The sequence below is a fragment of the Alosa alosa genome, chromosome 7 (genome assembly GCF_017589495.1).
Source record: "Alosa alosa isolate M-15738 ecotype Scorff River chromosome 7, AALO_Geno_1.1, whole genome shotgun sequence".
In the NCBI taxonomy this organism is placed as follows: domain Eukaryota; kingdom Metazoa; phylum Chordata; class Actinopteri; order Clupeiformes; family Clupeidae; genus Alosa; species Alosa alosa.
This window is the reverse complement of record NC_063195.1, coordinates 13,297,513-13,315,427: the sequence shown is the minus strand read 5'-3', so window position 1 is coordinate 13,315,427 and position 17,915 is coordinate 13,297,513. Positions and strand designations below refer to the sequence as shown.

Here is a 17,915-nt window from a genome sequence, read left to right as displayed (position 1 = left end):
ATGACTCTTGTCTGTGACTGAAGCCTTAAAATCTGCCAGAGCAGCTTCTCAGTCCTCAGTTGTCATCTTGCTTGACCTATCAGCTGCTTTTGACACAGTCAACCACCGCATCTTACTATCCATACTCTCAAACATGGGCATTTCAGGCAAAGTGCTCTCCTGGTTTGAATCCTGCCTCACCGCAATGCAAAAACTGCTTATCTAATAAAAATCTAATCAAGTGTTATTAATCCTATATCAAGATCAAACAACTTTTTTTGTATTGTTTGTTTTCAGTATAAAGAGACTTACCTTGTGCTTTCTAGTAAAATCATATAACTTAATTTAAGAAGAGTTTGACTTATCCTGAAAACAAGCAAATTTGTCCTAAAAATAAGAACATTTGACTGCCAGTGCATTGAGAAAATATGTCTTGTTAAGAAACCTCACCAGTACTTTCCCTTTTTGAAGAAGATTGTGTCACACAATGACTATTAAAGAGGCTGCATGTGGCCATTGCCTGCAGCATCAGCCTTTTATCACCAGAGTAAAGGTTCACTTCCTTGTACAGTATATTATGTAACTATCTAAATAGCAAGGAACTCATTCCCCATTGTAAGATTTCATGTGATTTCAAAGAAATTGCTGCACTGCAAAAACTGATTATCTAACAAAATCTAGCCACGTCACTTGAAATCAAAGCACTGTAAATGGTTCTCATAGCTCTACAACATGGGCGTGGCCAGGCCATTTTGCCAGGAATTCAGCCCTGAATGTTTTTAAGTGTAGCCCTGCATATACTTTTAGAAGTAGTCTAACAAAGCTTATTGTTTTGTGACACAGTTAAACACTGATCTGATTAGGAAAGCGGATAGACAGTACTCAAACAAATCTACAACACACACACGTCTATCGATCTCTGTGTGCAATTGTGTCCAAGTCTGTCTTACTGTGCACATCTATATTTGTCACCATAGTTTTGGTGCTTCAGATTCATATTATTATGAGAGACAAGCTCAGGTTTAACCTACATGTCTCCCATGCTGATAAATTGTCTAAACATATCACTTCTCCTCCCTGTTCTTTCTTACTTCTTTTCTTTTTTTGCCAATAGCTTTCTCTATTACATGTAAAATACAATCAGGTCTTGTTTTCATTTATGTTGTGTACATAGGCAGTGTTTCAGAAATGTTTGGATTTACATACAACTTGGTTCAATATTGCAAACAACTCATCTATATTATATTTTACCACGTCTACTCACGGACCACTTGGGATAGCTTGCGGACCACCAGTGGTCCCCGGACCACACTTTGAGAAACACTGACGTAAAGCATTGTCAGAAACTGTTTGCATGTGACTCCAGTGACACTGTCAGGAAATGTCATCAGAGACTGTCTACTTGTGACTTACATATTTGTATTAATGATATCTAAGGAAATCAACACTGTTACAAATTATGGCTGCTCCAAGACCATCACTCACCCCTATAACATTTAGAGTAAATTATGTAATAACAAAATGTAAGGAGGCTGTCATGCACAATTTGTTCCGTCCTGTGAAAAAACTCCAGATGAACCAACAGTGACATTTCGATCCAATTTGTAATTGACTGTATTCATATGGCTGACAATGTTCAATGACAATGGGACATTTAAAACACATGGACCAAACATCATTCCCACGGCTTGGTAAATATACATATTAAACAAGTTTAATTTCAGTTCTAATCCTAGGGAAAGTTATCCTTCACAATTAGAAAAAAAATCAGACTCTGGCCTCAACACAGGAAACCACTGTGGTATGGGGCCCCATCCCCTCTCCATCCTTGTCTGGCTGCCTGACAAATGTCACATATGCTTCTGTTATTTGTAGCCCTCACAGTACATTCAGGTCTTGTTTTAACACACGTTGTGCGACAGATGTCACAGACAGCATTCTCAGAAACTGTTTACATGTGACTACAGTGACATTGTCATCTCTTAAACCATTTACATTTACATTTATTCATTTAGCAGACACTTTTATCCAAACAACTGATACAGCCTGTCAATTATATTACAAGGGCCAATCTCCCCAGAGATATCTTGGAGTAAGCTACCATTATGAAGTCTCCCTAAATGTTTGGTTTGAAAACACATGAAGATCAAGTCCAGAGCCACAAGTACAAATATTACATTTAGGTTTTGCATGTGGTGGAATGGTGATGGAAGAGTGTAACGGAGTGCGCCCGAGCGGATGGACTGGTCAGGACTGAATGATGGATAAATGCAGCAGATTGTATCCAAAGAGGCTTTGTTTTTCTTTTATTGTTATTTTTAGGCTACCGGCAGGTTATGACAAACAAAACAAAACAAAACACTGATACAAAAAGGAAAACAAACACCGGGACAATGCCCACTAGGGTCTATGCCTACCTCAGAGGCCTTTCAGCAGGACCTCCCACTACTGAGGAGGAATCTTCACTCCTGACTGCACTATGCAGACACCATTTAAAACACTGGACTAAACCATGCATAGCAACAAATCAATTAATTCAAATTCACCACATTTTGGTTAACACATGACATAGGCAATACACATTACTAACAATCGTTCATGTTATTTCCATACAATGCCATAATAAACCTCACTAAGCACCAAATAATATTACCACTCTAAACACACCTGCGCCAATAAAAATCCCATCGCCTGGGCGCAAAGATCGCATGAAAAGTGTCCCTTGCCCAATACTCCAGTTTGCTCCCCTGTACCCGGAAAGCAACTGAAGCACCAAGAACAGGCAAGTACATACACACAATCATACATACACTCGGACAAAGCACTTCCATCTCCCAGCTAGTAAGCATTGATGTTATAATGCGTACTTTTAGAGAACGCTTAGATTACTGATAAATAGATATGCTTCAACCTCTATACCGCATATCGCGGCTTTGATTCCCTGTATGTTTAACTTAAAACCAATTTCTAGTGTTAACTTAACCCCCGTCTTGACACGCATTCAGGTCTGTACCATTCACAACATGTTATCAAACAAATCAACATCGCAACATGATTTAATAGCGCAGTCTTTGTGCAAATGTTTGTAAAGTCATTGTTCACGTTGCGGCGGGAAAGCCGCCTTTGCCAGTGACAGACGCACTGCGCTCTGTCACATCCCCCCCCCCCCCCCCCAAGAGTCTTTGTCCCCGAAGACCGAAAAGAGAAAGACAATAATCATATTTACCCCTTTCCCCCACAATATCTGGCGAACACATAGATTAGGCTACTCCCGACAGAATGGCTCTAGTAGTGTCAATTCAAGCAGACATCAGACAGATTGCTAGGCTCGTCAGTCAAAACTCATACTCACACCACCTCTGGAGGTCATAGAAACCAAACAGAGGAGGAAGTAATCTTACACAGTAATCTAACAAGCCCAGTTGAGGAACTCCCCGCTGAAAATTTGCAGAGCTAGCTTGGGAAGGACAGCAGCCACAGAGGAACCGATCCCGTCAACACAGCAGAGAGAAGAAACTCATTACCTCTTCAAGGGAAGTATATTCAACACAGTGGTCTCGGCACGCGCCAGCTGCACAACAAATTGACAGTGGTAATTCACAAAAGCAGAATTAAGAAAACCCAAAATAAGTGATAAAGCGAGGCTTGACCTAGCGCTGTATGGTTATCATTTCATTATGGCCAAGCCAGGATATGTAGCAATGACTAGGAGCCGAGTCTCACTTTGATTGGTTTAAACAGTTTTTACATATAAAACAGAACTTGCAGAACTTTGCAAAACTCTAAGCACATTCTCATGCAATAAAACATGCGATGCATTATGGTAAACATGTTGCCATACGTTAAACACGATTCAACATTGATCACACTTGTTTCAAATGATGTGACAAGTGTAAAAAGGTTATACTGAACAATGCAGATTCCAAACAAAGTGAGGCATTCAGAGTACATTGTAGGCTGCAATGTACTTCCCATTTGCAGTACTGAAATGTCTGAAATGCCATTTTGTTTTTAACTTTCCACCCTTTTCTCAAAACTGCCAATACAAACCCCTAACCCCCAACCACTCGGTGTGTTGCACAGTTTTGAAAACGAACGTTAAGGGTTGTTTTAGGACATGTTTGAGTAGCCTATAGTATGCCTGTTCGCAGTCAAAGGCAATTCAAAACGAGTCAGAAAAGTCAAGACAGGACCAATCATCAAAATTTCGGTGTCCACCACTCTAGTTTATCCAAAACAAACCAGAAAAGGGCTTTAAAGTGCTAAAAACCGGAATTGTCCTATAATACTTTATTTTTACTGGATTTACAGTGAACGTTGAATCCACTGAGTTATGAATTCTTTTGACTTTTACTGGATTTACTGTATTGTAAACAATGAAATTCATCCTGGAGTTATACGAGCTGCCCTGATATGTTGTCTATTTTTTTTTTGATGTAGTGTGTATTGATTGCTCAGTAGTGTTTTCATGTTGACTGCTTTGAGAATGATCTGAAGACTGTTTGATTTTGAGCAGGTACAAATGTTTTGAGGCAATTGTTCATTTTTGCAGAGGTTGGCAGAGGTTTTGTGAATGTAGTTTGAGATTTGGGGTTTGTGTTCACAGTTTTGAGAAAAGGGTGGCAGGTTTCAAAAAATGTGTTTTTGTTTTAGCAATTGTTGTTTTTATTTAGTTGTAAGAAATTTTACCAACTCAGACAGAAATGGAAAGATTCGGATGCAGAAAATGACATTTATAATATGTTACAGGAGCAAGGAATGCAGGGACAAAGAAGCAAGTATTTCATTATGTATCTTGATGATACTGGTTTAAGTAGAAGAATTTAGTTTTTTTCCTTTTTTTTGAAGGGGGTGGTTTTGCTATTGTTTTATGATTTAATGTGTCACTTGCCAACGTCCTTTTTACACACTCCTGTGTAGCAGTCCAGTAGGTGGCGGTATGAAGGTGTCATTGTTATAGCCTGGGGGCATTGTTCTGCCTTTAGTAGAAGAAGAGTCATCAGGTACCACAGAGCCCACCAGATAGCTTGTCTGTGACAAGATGGCCACCGGTGATGCCTTTGGAGACTCCGTCATAAGACATGGACTCACCCTCACCAGCTCTTCTTCTACTCTCTGGAATCTCGTTTGCAAGTGAGTTTTCAACACCTCTTTATTTTTCTGTGCGTTTTTATCCAAACATTTTCTAAAACTGTAGTTTTACTTAACATACTTAATCCTAAAACAAATTCTGTGGTCTCTTTTGTCACAAATCCCTATCAGTAGCCTACCATATATCAAAGTCATTGTTACTCTGCAATGTTTTTCCCACAGTCAACGAGATTGCAGCCAGAAGGCAAGGCAAACTTAATCTCCATTGGTACTTCAACGTACAGTACATTATAGCTGATACAATTCTTTCACATAGACTTACGTCAGACTAGCCTGGAAATCCAGACCCTGGAAATCTAGAAAGATTAAGGGTCTGGCCATGAATATTGAAACTGGCCCAACTCGAGGGGCGGCACCAAGCATGCATTTGAAAATCTCACTGCACGCAATTCACCATATTCACCCAGCAGCCATTACAAGGCTGAGGGGTACACTTGCCATTACACCTCTGTCCAGCAGATGGTGGTGGTAATGCACTCTGTTTGCAAACTGCTAAAAAAATTCATTGAAGAAGAAGAACAGGCCATTGAACCCTTGCCATAAATTAGTTATTATGACTGCCGCGCAGCGAAGCGGCGGACATATAGGTTTAGTCAGATTTTTTTTTTTTTCTTTTTCGCATGTCCAAATTTCCGTCAAGGATTCACGGGACACTGAAAGACCGGGGTACACGAAACTTGGTGGGCATGTAGCCCCACATGGATAGCATGGAACTATCATTTTTTCGTTTTGATCTGTAGCCCCCCCACTGGACTGGACCCCCCGAAAGGAGGGTAGGGCAGACATAGTTTTCTGTGTATATATATCGAGAACCGTAGGGTTTCGGAGGACCACCGTTTTTTGGTATGTTGATCTTAAGGGGCCATGTCAACCCATTCCATAACCACTCATTTCATATAGCGCCACCTAGTTAAAAACAAAAAAGTAAAAATGAGGTGTTGTAATCGCAGGTATCTGTGACCTAACATGATCAAAACTGCACGAAATTGGAAGTGTAGGATCATTATGTCACCCTCTGAATGCACGCCAAGTTTCGTGGAATTCTGTTAATAGGGGGCCATACAATAAATGAATTTATGTTACTGTACACCAACTGGCCTGTAGGTGGCCGGACACAGTTTTCTGTGAATATCTCGAGAACCGTAGGGCCTTGGAGGACCACCTTTTTTGTATGTTGGTCTTAAGGGGCCATGTCAACCCATCCCATTACCACTTATTTCATGTATAGCGCCACCTAGTTAAAAATTAAAAAGCAAAATATTAGGTGTTGTAATCACAATATCTCTGGCTGACATGGTCAAAACTGCACAACATTGAAAGTGTAGGATCATTATGACACCCTCCGAATGCATGCCAAGTTTCGTGGACTTTCGTTCATGGGGGGCCATACAATACATTAATTTATGTGTACATTCAGTGACTGTGCACCAACATAGTTTTCTGTGAATATCTTGAGAACAGTAGGGCCTAAGATGACCAATTTTTGTGTATGTTTGCCTCCAGGGGTCATGTTAACCCATTCCATATGCACACATGTGCATAAACAGATACTCACACACACATACATTCACACAATCATACGTATGACACATACACACACAGTAGACATATGTACGCATGCATGCACATGCACACACACAAGCACACCCACAAGCACATGCACGCACACACACACACACACACACACACACACACACACACACACAAACATAAACACCTACACGCACACATGCAGACAATTCAATAGTTTCTCAGAATTATGAACAGGCAAGATGGGGTGAGGTTGTATAACATGTATTGTACATGTGAAATCTATGAACTAATCATGTTTTGGTACTTGTTGTCTAGCAGATACCAGTGAGAATTGAGTGTGCATGATGCAATTCAGTGAGACAGTTATGCCTTTCACCTTTTGTTTTTAGCCAGCAGCCAGACCAGCAGATACCCTAACTTTGCTGAATTACTGAAGCTAAGCAGGCTTAGTTAGTACTTGGATAAGAAACCTCGAGTACGTTTCTGCTGGAAGCGGTGTTGGTGGCTGGCCAGTAGGTGGCACTCTTCCCTGTGGCCAAAAGCCACCAAACAAATATCAATCCCAATGTCCTATTGCAGTGACAGGGACACTGTACTGTAGGAGATGTTTTCCTTTGCTTGAATGTTAAATTGAGGTCCTGACTCACCATGGTTGTTAAAGATCCCATGCCACTTATCGCAAAGAGTAGGTGGTTCCCTGATTTGCTTTATTTATGCACACATACATAAAGACACACACACATGCGCACACACGCACACACACACACACATACACACACACACACACAAAACACACACATACATGCACACACACGACACGCACAAACACGCACACAAACACATAAACACACATACACACACACACACATGCACCCACACATACAAACACACCTACATACACAAACACACACACACACTCACACACAAAAAAACACACACAAAACAACAAAGTAGAAAAATTAACACAATTTGACAATCGTGACTTATTTTTCTGGGAAAAATGTGCTGGACTGGGCGGCGGTCATATTTTGTACCGCTCTGCGGTACATCTAGTTTTTCAGTTGCCTTCAGTGACCTAACGAGAGCTTCATAATAAATGTGTAACCCATTCACATAATTGGTTTTACATTAATTTAGTAAAATACATCAGATTTTTTTCTGTGTTGGGGAGAACATTTTGTTAAAGGGGTGATAGAATGATGATATAGGGTATTTTGTGCTGGTCCTTAAGGTCTCTGAATAGGGTGTGTAACATTGGTTGGGCTGAAAATGTCATATTTGCTGTTCTATGCGCCCTAATGCAAGCCTGGCAAAAAGCCCTAGAATGAAACGAGAGGTTTTCTTCCTTTTATGGTATGCTCATGAATATTTAAATGACCTGCGTGCTGATTGGTTGGTTTACAACGAGCGAAGCTCCGGAGCAAAGACGCAAACATGGCCGACAGCACTCACTGAAACAGCCAAGGTGGAAATACTATGGAGACATAGGTGTTGAACAGCATATTTGAGCCTGAATCACAGGAAGAATCTCAAATAGAGAAGCAACCAGTCGCCCATAGATTGGAAATGACTACTTCAGAGTGGTAAGTTTTGTCATTTAGCTGCTACTTGAGTTTGCAACACGTAGCCCAGTTAGCTAGCTGTAATACTCGCACGTTAGTGTCGTAGACTAAGCTAAACATTGCATTAGGTTCGTTTTCAGCATTGTAAGCAACAGAAGTTATTAATTTGCACACAAACAAATGTTTTACAACTTACCTTACTTACTTATTTTTGTCAAGATGTCCAGTTAGAAACTAGCTGAAAAGTTTGTAGCCCGTCGTGTGCAGTTCAGGCTATGCTGTAGTGAAAGGAGTGCTGCTTGCAAGGAAAGTATTCGTTTTAGTCAGTAAGTATATTCTCCTGGTGAATAGGTCATCTGATTAGGAGTTACATACATTATTGTAGTTGTATGCGATCTTACAACAGGACGTCCAGTTAGCTGGGCAGGAGCTCTGTGCAGTTCGTAGGCTATAATGTTATGTCTGAAGTGAAATGAGTAGCCTACTGCTCGCGTCAATGAAAATATTACGTTTGTAACGTCAGTAGGTCTAATATACTCGTGTAACTACTATCCTGCTGATTAAGTCATCTGATTATCGAGATTTTTACGTTCTTTCCATGTAGTAATGTATGATCTTACAACGGGACATCCCGTTAGCTGGGCAGGAGCTCTGTGCAGTTTGTAGCCTATGGTTGAAGTGAAACGAGGTCAACGAAAATATTACTAGGCCAATTTGTGTCAATTCAAAAACACTTATTTATCCCCAAGGGGCAATTTACATAGTAGGCTACAATGGAGTGGAGTACAATAATCAACAATCCTATAAATATCATTGTTTAAAATACAGTAGGTACAGTCAGTGTAATGTAATCTTGTAACTATCCTGCTGACATCTGATTGAGATTATTACCTTCTTTCCATGTAGTAGCCTACTTACAACTCTGGTAACTAAAACTGGAGACATTTGCTACTTTGTGCTACCTGCTCATTCAAAATTACGAAATAACAGCAGGGAAATTATGTTTGTTTTTACAGGTTATTAAAAGAATGACCCAGGTTCCTGAGGAGCTGACCTGAATGACCATTATGGCCTCAATCCGTTGTGCCTCTATATTCTTTGCAAAATGCAATGAATATTTACAGAGCTGACCATGGCCGTTTGAGAATCAGAGGAATGGAAAGGTGAGGACAATCTGATACAAGTGTTAGCAGTTACAGTATAGAAAATAAAATATTTTTAACCAATACATTCATTATTGGTTCAGCATATTGCAAAAACAGTTTGATCAACACCACAAAATGATAAACTTTATTTATTTTTTTCAACAATCGTCCAGTGATACTCTGATGTAAAATATTAAAAAATAAATAGTAAAAAAATTTGCTTTTCCACCCTGTTCTCGTTGCAGGCAATGAAGTGACTTGGCCTACAGGTCTTTTGTGAGCAGGAGCTGGGGTTTCCTTAGAAGAAGCGTCCGTGTCATGATCCCCTTGTGTGTGGTGCTACGCATATGGAGGGAGCTTCCGGATACTTCAGGGCAGTACGTTGGATTCAGACCCCTTTTCGACTTAACCGTGACACATGTTCAGCAACAGCATCCTCCATGGAAGGTCTGTCAAGCTGAGCACACAAGTTCTGGGGCACAGGAATCCGCTGGACGACATCCCAATAAGGAAGAGGGTCTTTGATGATCTCGAAGAGGACAAGAAAGAGGACTTATATTGGATACTGTAATACAGTGCATTGTAGGCTGTATACTTTACAATAAACAAATTGTATGGCCCTGAACATTGTGCTTTGTTTACAGTACTGATGATTATTTTGACACCAGTAGCATCAGGTCTAAGACAGCCTGTTGTGTGTGAATCGATAAGTTCTTTTTAGTGTCTATACTGTTGCACATTTTGATTTGTTGTTTGTAATAAAAACATATTTTATTAAACTTACAAATTGTTTGGCAAGTCTGTACATAGTTTCTCCTTGGCTGTCTTCTGTTGTGGGGACTCAGCATTCTCATTTAAGTGCATGGCTGCTAGATAAAACCTAAACCAAACAACAGAAATGGTGTAACACAAGTGAAAGTCACGTTTGCATGCACACACCAAGCTGTTAACTCACAGCAAAAGCATTTGCTAATATTCTAAGCCCCGCAAGATGCCACACTTGGGGCATCTGTTTGGCATGCTGCCGTTCTTGTAATGTTCTAAAATAAGAACGTGCAAATAAATCCATTGTATCTAGACAACACGGTTTTCAACATATCGACTAAATATCATTGGGGGCCAAGCAGCGAAGGCACCCATTGAGTTACTAGCTTTTCCTATTATTATTTATCTGCCATTGGAGTCTATGGCAGCCCAAAGAACGCCTGGCTAAAAAGTGCAGATTTTTTGGCAGAAAGTTTCGGGACACTCCACTGACCACTCCACTGACCATTGACATTCTCATTTACGGACCTCTAAACCCAGCCATCTAGCGCCACCAACAGGTCAAAATCTGGCCTAAAGTTATGAAATTTGGCACACTGATTCAGCACTGTCCCATGATCACTCTCACCAATTTCCAGAACTCTATGCCCAACACTCTAGCGCCACCAATGGGTCGAACCTGGATTGCATTCACGCATGTGACCATTGAACGGTGCGTCCGATTTTCACGTTTCAGGCACCGTTGGAATCCCTGGACCGACCTAAGTTCAATGACCCCTATTACGTCACTTTCTGCCATATTGGACCTCCACCATATTGGATTTAGTCCAAACTCTACGAAAAGTTTCAGCGGTTACAAATTTCATCCGATTTTCACAGAACTTGGCGGAGATGATCTTCTGCCCGAGCCGCACAAACGATACTTGTCAGATTTTTCAATTTCATTTTTGTTTGCCCGTGACGGCCAATCAAATATGGTGATGAAGCCGCCAAACAGGAAGTGGACTAACATCTCTGTGGCTTTGAGTTAACATAACAAAACTTCGTCACGATTAGTCAGGACACTGTCCCAATCACTCACAGCAATTTTTATGCATATACATTGAACACTCTAGCGCCACCACCAGTTCAATGCTGGACATGCGTTCATGCGCGTGATCCTTGACTCTTTTGTCTGATTTCACAATTGAGGTAGCGTCTGTGTCCTTGGACCATCCCGAGTTCATCGACTCCTATCCCGTCACTTTCCACCATATTGGACCTCCGCCATATTGGATTTGGTCCAAACACTACGAAAAGTTTCAGCGGTTACAAATTTCATCCGATTTTCACAGAACTTGGCGGAGATGATCTTCAGACCGAGCCGCACAAACGATACTTGTCAGATTTTTTAATTTCAAGTTTATTTGCCCGTGACAGCCAATCACACATGGCGACGATGCCGCCTAACAGGAAGTGGGCTAACATCTCGGCTATGCTTTAATGTATGAAGTCCAAACTTGGTACAGGGACTTGGTATCTGATTGTGAGGACGCACTACGAAATTGGCATCATGTGGCCTCTATAGGGGGCGCTGTAATACAGGAAGTGAGCTTGTATCTCAGCAACGCTTCGGTGTAAAAAGTCTAAACTTGGTATAAGGACCTGTTACCTGATTATGATGACGCACTAGGAAATTGGAATCATTTGGCCTCTATAGGGGGCGCTGCAATACAGGAAGTGAGCTCCTATCTTAGCAAAGCTTTGATGTATGAAGTCCAAACTTGGTACAGGGACTTGGTACCTCATTGTGAGGACACAGTAGGAAATTGGCATCATTTGGGCTCTATAGGGGGCGCTGTAATACAAGAAGTGGGCTCATATCTCAGCAACGCTTCGTTTGTATGAAGTCCAAACTTGATACATGGACATATTAGCTGATTGTGAGGACATGCAAGGAAAGTGGTCTCATTTGACCTCTAGGGGTGCTGTAATAAAGAAAGTGAGCTCACATCTCAGCAACACTTTGTTGTATGAAGTCCAAACTTGGTAGAGGGACATGGTAGCTGATTGTGAGAACGCACAAGGACATTGGTGTAATTTGTCCTCTAGGGGCGCTGTAACAAAGTAAATGAGCTTATTTCTCAGCCATTCTTTATCCAATTGCAATCAAACTTGCTGTGAGTGCTCGCTCATGGCATGGCAATGCCATTCCTGCTATAGCGCACTGCTTGGCCCCCACATTGCTGCTTGCAGCTATATTTTGAATTGATAACGTGAAGTTGTTTCCACTTCTGACGTCAAAAACGTATGTGTTATATGGGTATGGGTTATATTACAGCTTAGCAACCAAACTATCGTGTTACTCAGCTTCAGTTAGGTATCTTGCTGAGAACATAACCTGTCAGAGATCTCGACAAACATGCATAGTAAAATGTAGGTTAACATGACAACACATGTTTTATCCGAATGACACACAGGAAAATGAAATAGCCTTGCCAATGAACTAAATCACACATTCTACTTGCTAGATACACGTTAGCATGGTTAATAACTGCTTAGCGACAAAATAATACTTACAGCATGCGGTTGTGATGACCTTATGGTCAGAACAGCCCCTCGTTTCAGTAACAGCAGCTTAGCAAATCCTGCTTAACTGTACAAGGTTTTGAAAACTGCCTTCGGTGAAATGTTTTGCAAATTAATAACAGAGTGTCAAACTTTGCAGGGATCTTCTGGTAGAAAAACATTATCCATGCCCCTCGAACTTTTGAATCCTTGGGAAGACTCTGGAAAGTCTCAGCTTTATTTGTAGCCTAAGTTTCAGCCTGGAACATTGCATTTACGACCGTGGCTCATTTTCGATATCCTTGAAGAATTGTCTGCTTTATAATTCCTGTGGAAGTAAACGAGCAGGCAGCTAAACTAGTGTTTGTCTCATCTTCGCTCTCCATTCACGTTCCTGGGCTCAGAGCACCAGTGGGCTGGTCTGTATGTAAATTTTGAAGTGACAAATGTACAGGCCAGAGCCAAATAAGGTACCACCTCGCGAGTTTAAGTAAACTTCGCAGCTTCGTTGGATTAAGCCCGTTTTATGGCGGGGAGTTTGGTGTGAGATTTGCATAGGAAGGAGGTGTCGGTGGGGTCCATTTCACCCACTGAACTATCACTATTCATCTATGACAAAGTAAACTCGGTTTTGCATTCTATGACCCCTTTCACGCCTCGTAATGCGCGACTGAAGTGGCCATTTGAAAGTGATGCCCACTGTATGGTCAGAAATAGCCATGTCATACTTTATCACCATATCTACAATAGAGGAATGAGCATCTGCAGTACACATTAAATGGTCGAGCCAGGAAGTAGTCTGCCAGGCATCACTGACATATGTAAAACTGCTGTTAGGCAACAACAGCTGACTAGTTAAAAACAATTTATTTTCATTACAGAACAAATAGCAAATAGTATTATTATTGTCTGATAGATCAGCATTAAAATCCCCAATAATATACACACATAGAATCATAGTCCTCAATAAATGAGCGCAAGAAAGCTAATCTGCTTAAAAATTCATCCTCTGACTGGTTGGATTCGTAGGGCATATAAATGTTTATGATAACCATCCTCTTATCATCAAAGTTAATCTCAAGGTCAATAGCCCAGTCCACATTCATTCTCGTCACAGACACTATAGGGTCATATTTCTTATTCCATAATGTTGCAACACCCCCTGGTATTCTTCCTCGCACAATCTTTGTGCTGAGGTCTGCGGTGGACTCACCGGAACCGTGGAAGTCTTTATTCAGAACGTTTAGCTTACCCAGATCTTGCTTGGGAAGCCAAGTCTCTTAAAGACAGAGAATGTCACACTCGTCTAACAACAAGTTAACATTGGTATTCCTTGCCTTATCCGCATCGCTATGTCCAATCCGTAGTCCTCGCGAATTATAAGAAGTGATCCTCATGAATGTTTTGGCGTTAATTCCGTTACGGCCTGCTCCTTCGCCACCGACTCACTGATCGCAGAGCAGTTGGTAACTGTGGGTACCGTCTTTGGCACCGAAGCACCAAGCCCTCTCGATTGACGTGCCTCGTAATAGCGCCGGACAAACGAGCCCGTGGGCCAGAGTTGGGGGTCATACATTTCTGCCACCTCCTTACATTCCGCGGTGACCTGGAAAGAACTGAATCTTCCTTGTGCAGCCTCTATCTTCCGACACTCAACTTCTCGCCCAAGTTTGCCTTTAAGATAGTTACTGAGTGTACTTGCTTCAAGGCTCGGATCAAACCTTCCATCGCCTCCCCTCTCTCACGACACGGTTCCACGAGGGAGACTGTGCTTGATCTTCAAGAGCAGTGACAGTGGGGTTCTCCCTTGAAGCGTTAGCCTCAGCCAACTCGGTAGCCAACCGCCCTTCAGGGTGATCCACTTTCACGCTAGCAGCTGCACTGACACTCCTGCTAGGAATCCGGCGTAGGTTCTCCATATTGCAATCAGGAGCACAAGTCTCCCCGGCAGTCACCTGCCAGGGAGGCCGCTGGGCCTCTCCACCGCGACCAGCCTATTATCCAGGGCTTCGGTCACCGAGCGTAAACTCTCGCAGGCGACTACTTGCGCTTCCATGAGTTTCTTCATGCCAGCAATGTCGTTGTCGATTTGCAGCATTTTCCCCATCAGCACCGACACATCAATGCTATTAAACGAGACAGGAGGCAGTTCATCCAGGAAGTGTGAGACGAATTTAGGAATATTGCCTCCACATTCATTGAGTACTTTCAAGCACAACTTCACGTTGTTAATGTCCTTTTGTGCTCCTTTATGCGAGACCAACCGCTGTGTCGTCTTGGTACAGACCTCGAACAAAACTTTCTTGGAAGCTTCAATTCGCTCAGAGGTGAAATGGTTTGTCACTAGTGTGACGATTTCATCTTGACTCAGAGTCCTCATTTTCACTACAATAAAGTTAACCCTCTAGGCGCCACGGTCGAGTTTACTCGACAAGATGCAGTACTGAATAAAACGGCCGATTTAGCCAAATAGGGTGTCATATTTCGTTCGACCTCCACTCCACTAGATGGCAGACATGTCATACGTCATCCCCGAGTCGAAAAAACGGCATGCTTTAAACAAAACTTTCTAGCTACAGCGCATTGAATCAGTGCGTGAAATACCGGAGCTGGTGTGCGTGTGAGCCACTTTGTCAGAGCGATATTGTCAACGTCAGCGAGTATTTGCATTAGATTATCGTCTAATGGCATCAAAAAAGTTTACCTGAAATGAAGTGTTGGGTCTTCTATTCGCGGACCCTGATTCTGAAGGGGAATATCTGCCTTCAGAAAATGACGGTGATTTGTTTAGTGAGGCTTCAGATGCATCCCTGCCTTGCAATGATGCAGCTGGACAAAGTGAGAGTTTACTCCATAGTTTAGCTTACACCAAGCACAAACGTTGAATCGTTTGCCCAATGTCACTGGTGGGAATAATGTTTCACGGGTTCGGAGTGTTCATCGGGAAGTTAGCAAGGTGTTAGTGGTGTGGCGAACGAGGCTGGAGGTAGCCTAATGTCCATAGTGCTAGCTTCTGTCTCCGTGCCTCCGTACTGTGCCTCTCCGCAATCACGGCGACAGTAATGTGGTGGAGCCTTTGTCTAATGCCACTGGGTGTGTTAGACGAGGTCGAAGTGCTCATAGGACAGTTAGGGGGGAACGTAGAGGCAGTGTGGGGAGTCGCAATGAGAATGACAGTAGGCCTAGTCCGAGCTGCCCAAATTCTCTCCACTCGATGCGAGCGTGAGGCAGATCTGGCCATGCTGCTCGCAACAGGAGCAGAGGTGGTGACACAGGGCAGGAGAGCCATTAGGCCATGCATAGTCTATCACAAGATGATGGGAATGCCGGCCCTGTATGGATAGGATATGGATATGGATAGTCATTATCTCTACATCAAAAGGCCTGCTACATAAAAAAAAAATTGTCAGCCATTTATTAGTAATGATTTACACTGTTGATTATCTATTTCCCTGACCATTTAGGACATGTGTCCTTTTTTGTGTGTTCATGTCCTTGTGATGTGTGTGTCTTTGTCAGCTAAGAAAAAAACATCAACAAAAACAACAAAAAGAAAACAAATACTAACATTGTCTCTTGTCTTATCTCGTCATCTCACTCCTGATCTGTGCCTTGCCGTGGCAAGTGAGCTTTTGAACTAAACAGGTCTTGTCTACTTGTGTTTGTGTGTCATCTGAATAATATATATGTGCCCCATACATGGAATCAGAGTGCCTACTGTATGTAGTAAATGGAAAATCTCTACAGCAAAAGGCCAGCCTACCGCTACATGCATTTGGTTTGTTTCTGCCATTTATTAGTAATGATTTATACAGTTTGTTTACTACTTACTATTTACCTGAGCATTCAGTATTGTCCAATATAGCATACAGAAGGTGAGGGACATTTTGGGGGAAAAGAAGTGGTGCATTTTATCATTCAAACATGCAACTTTTCATGAAAATTCTATAATCCAAGATGGCCGCCACCATATGACGTCATACTATGCAAATTAGATATAAACATTTAATCTCTACATAAACTTTGGGTCATCCTTAATATTTCTCTAAAAATCGAACGTTTCGAAAAAAAAACCTCTGGCGCCTAAAGGGTTAAGTAGTTCATCTTCCACGATCACCTTGCCATCTTGAGTCTTATATACTTCGGGTGAGGTGCGGGAAAACGCACTAAATGCCGGAGCCGTGCTGCTTCAGCCGCCATTGCATAGCAGGGACATTATGTAACACCTTTAATTTTTCTGCTCGCTTTTAAAGAAAAACAAAAAATAGCTTCATAAATACAAGAGTTATGGAACATGATGCAAAGGTAAAATACAACCAGTGTGGCTGTATGTGTACAAAAAATAGCTTCATAAATACAAAGGTTATGGAACATTACAGCAGGGCTGGAGATTATTGAGGCCAGGAGGTGCCAAGATATTGCAATACACAGAGAATGTGCGCTCATTTGACAAAATACTGCACTCATTTTACTAAATTGTGGTCTCATTTTACTGGCTTGTGCGCACATTTTACTAAATCGTGCACACATTTTACTAAATTGCGCACTCATTTAACAAAGATTACAATGGGAGCACAATTTTGTAAAAAGAGCACAACATTTCTGGATATACGCAAAAATATTTTGCAATGACACTTCCGGGGTTCCGTAAGAAAGACGCACATACGTTTGCATTCTACTCATAACGGCTCAATTACTCAATGGCTCATTCAATGTTTTTTTCCCACATAAAATCCAAAGCCTGAATCTCCACCGGCACCTCCACCTGTGGCTTCACTTATACCTGCGGAGACTGAAGCAAAAGCTTTCAAGGTTGGGAGACATTTGGTACTCCCTTCTCTCTGCCCTGCCTCTACTACTCCCTTCTCTCTGCCCTGCCTCTACTTCTGCCCTGCCTCTACTTCTATCTTCTCTCTGCCTCTACTTCTCCTTCTCTCTGCCTCTACTTCTCCTTCTCTCTGCCTGCCTCTACTTCTATCTTCTCTCTGCCTCTACTTCTCCTTTCTCTGCCTCTACTTCTCCTTCTCTCTGCCCTGCCTCTACTTCTATCTTCTCTCTGCCTCTACTTCTCCCTTCTCTCTGCCCTGCCTCTACTTCTGCCCTGCCTCTACTTCTATCTTCTCTCTGCCTTCTCTCTTCTCCTCTCTCTCCTGCCCTGCCTCCTCTGCTTCTGCCCTGCCTCTACTTCTGCCCTGCCTCTACTTCTGCCCTGCCTCTACTTCTATCTTCTCTC

The 17,915-nt window shown here is 42.0% G+C and overlaps 2 long non-coding RNA genes across 2 annotated transcripts; one reads left to right on the top strand and one right to left on the bottom strand.

Annotated features, from left to right (window-relative positions):
* The first annotated feature begins 8,203 nt into the window (after positions 1–8,203).
* On the top strand, positions 8,204–9,756 carry LOC125298471. Its single transcript, XR_007194207.1, has 3 exons — positions 8,204–8,246; positions 9,242–9,388; positions 9,616–9,756. It is a non-coding gene; the product is annotated as an uncharacterized LOC125298471 (long non-coding RNA).
* LOC125298475 lies at positions 9,493–13,102 on the bottom strand. The gene is made up of 3 exons (XR_007194211.1): positions 12,695–13,102; positions 10,155–10,250; positions 9,493–9,899 (listed from the first exon to the last, which is right to left on the bottom strand). It is a non-coding gene; the product is annotated as an uncharacterized LOC125298475 (long non-coding RNA).
* Positions 13,103–17,915: the final 4,813 nt, after the last annotated feature.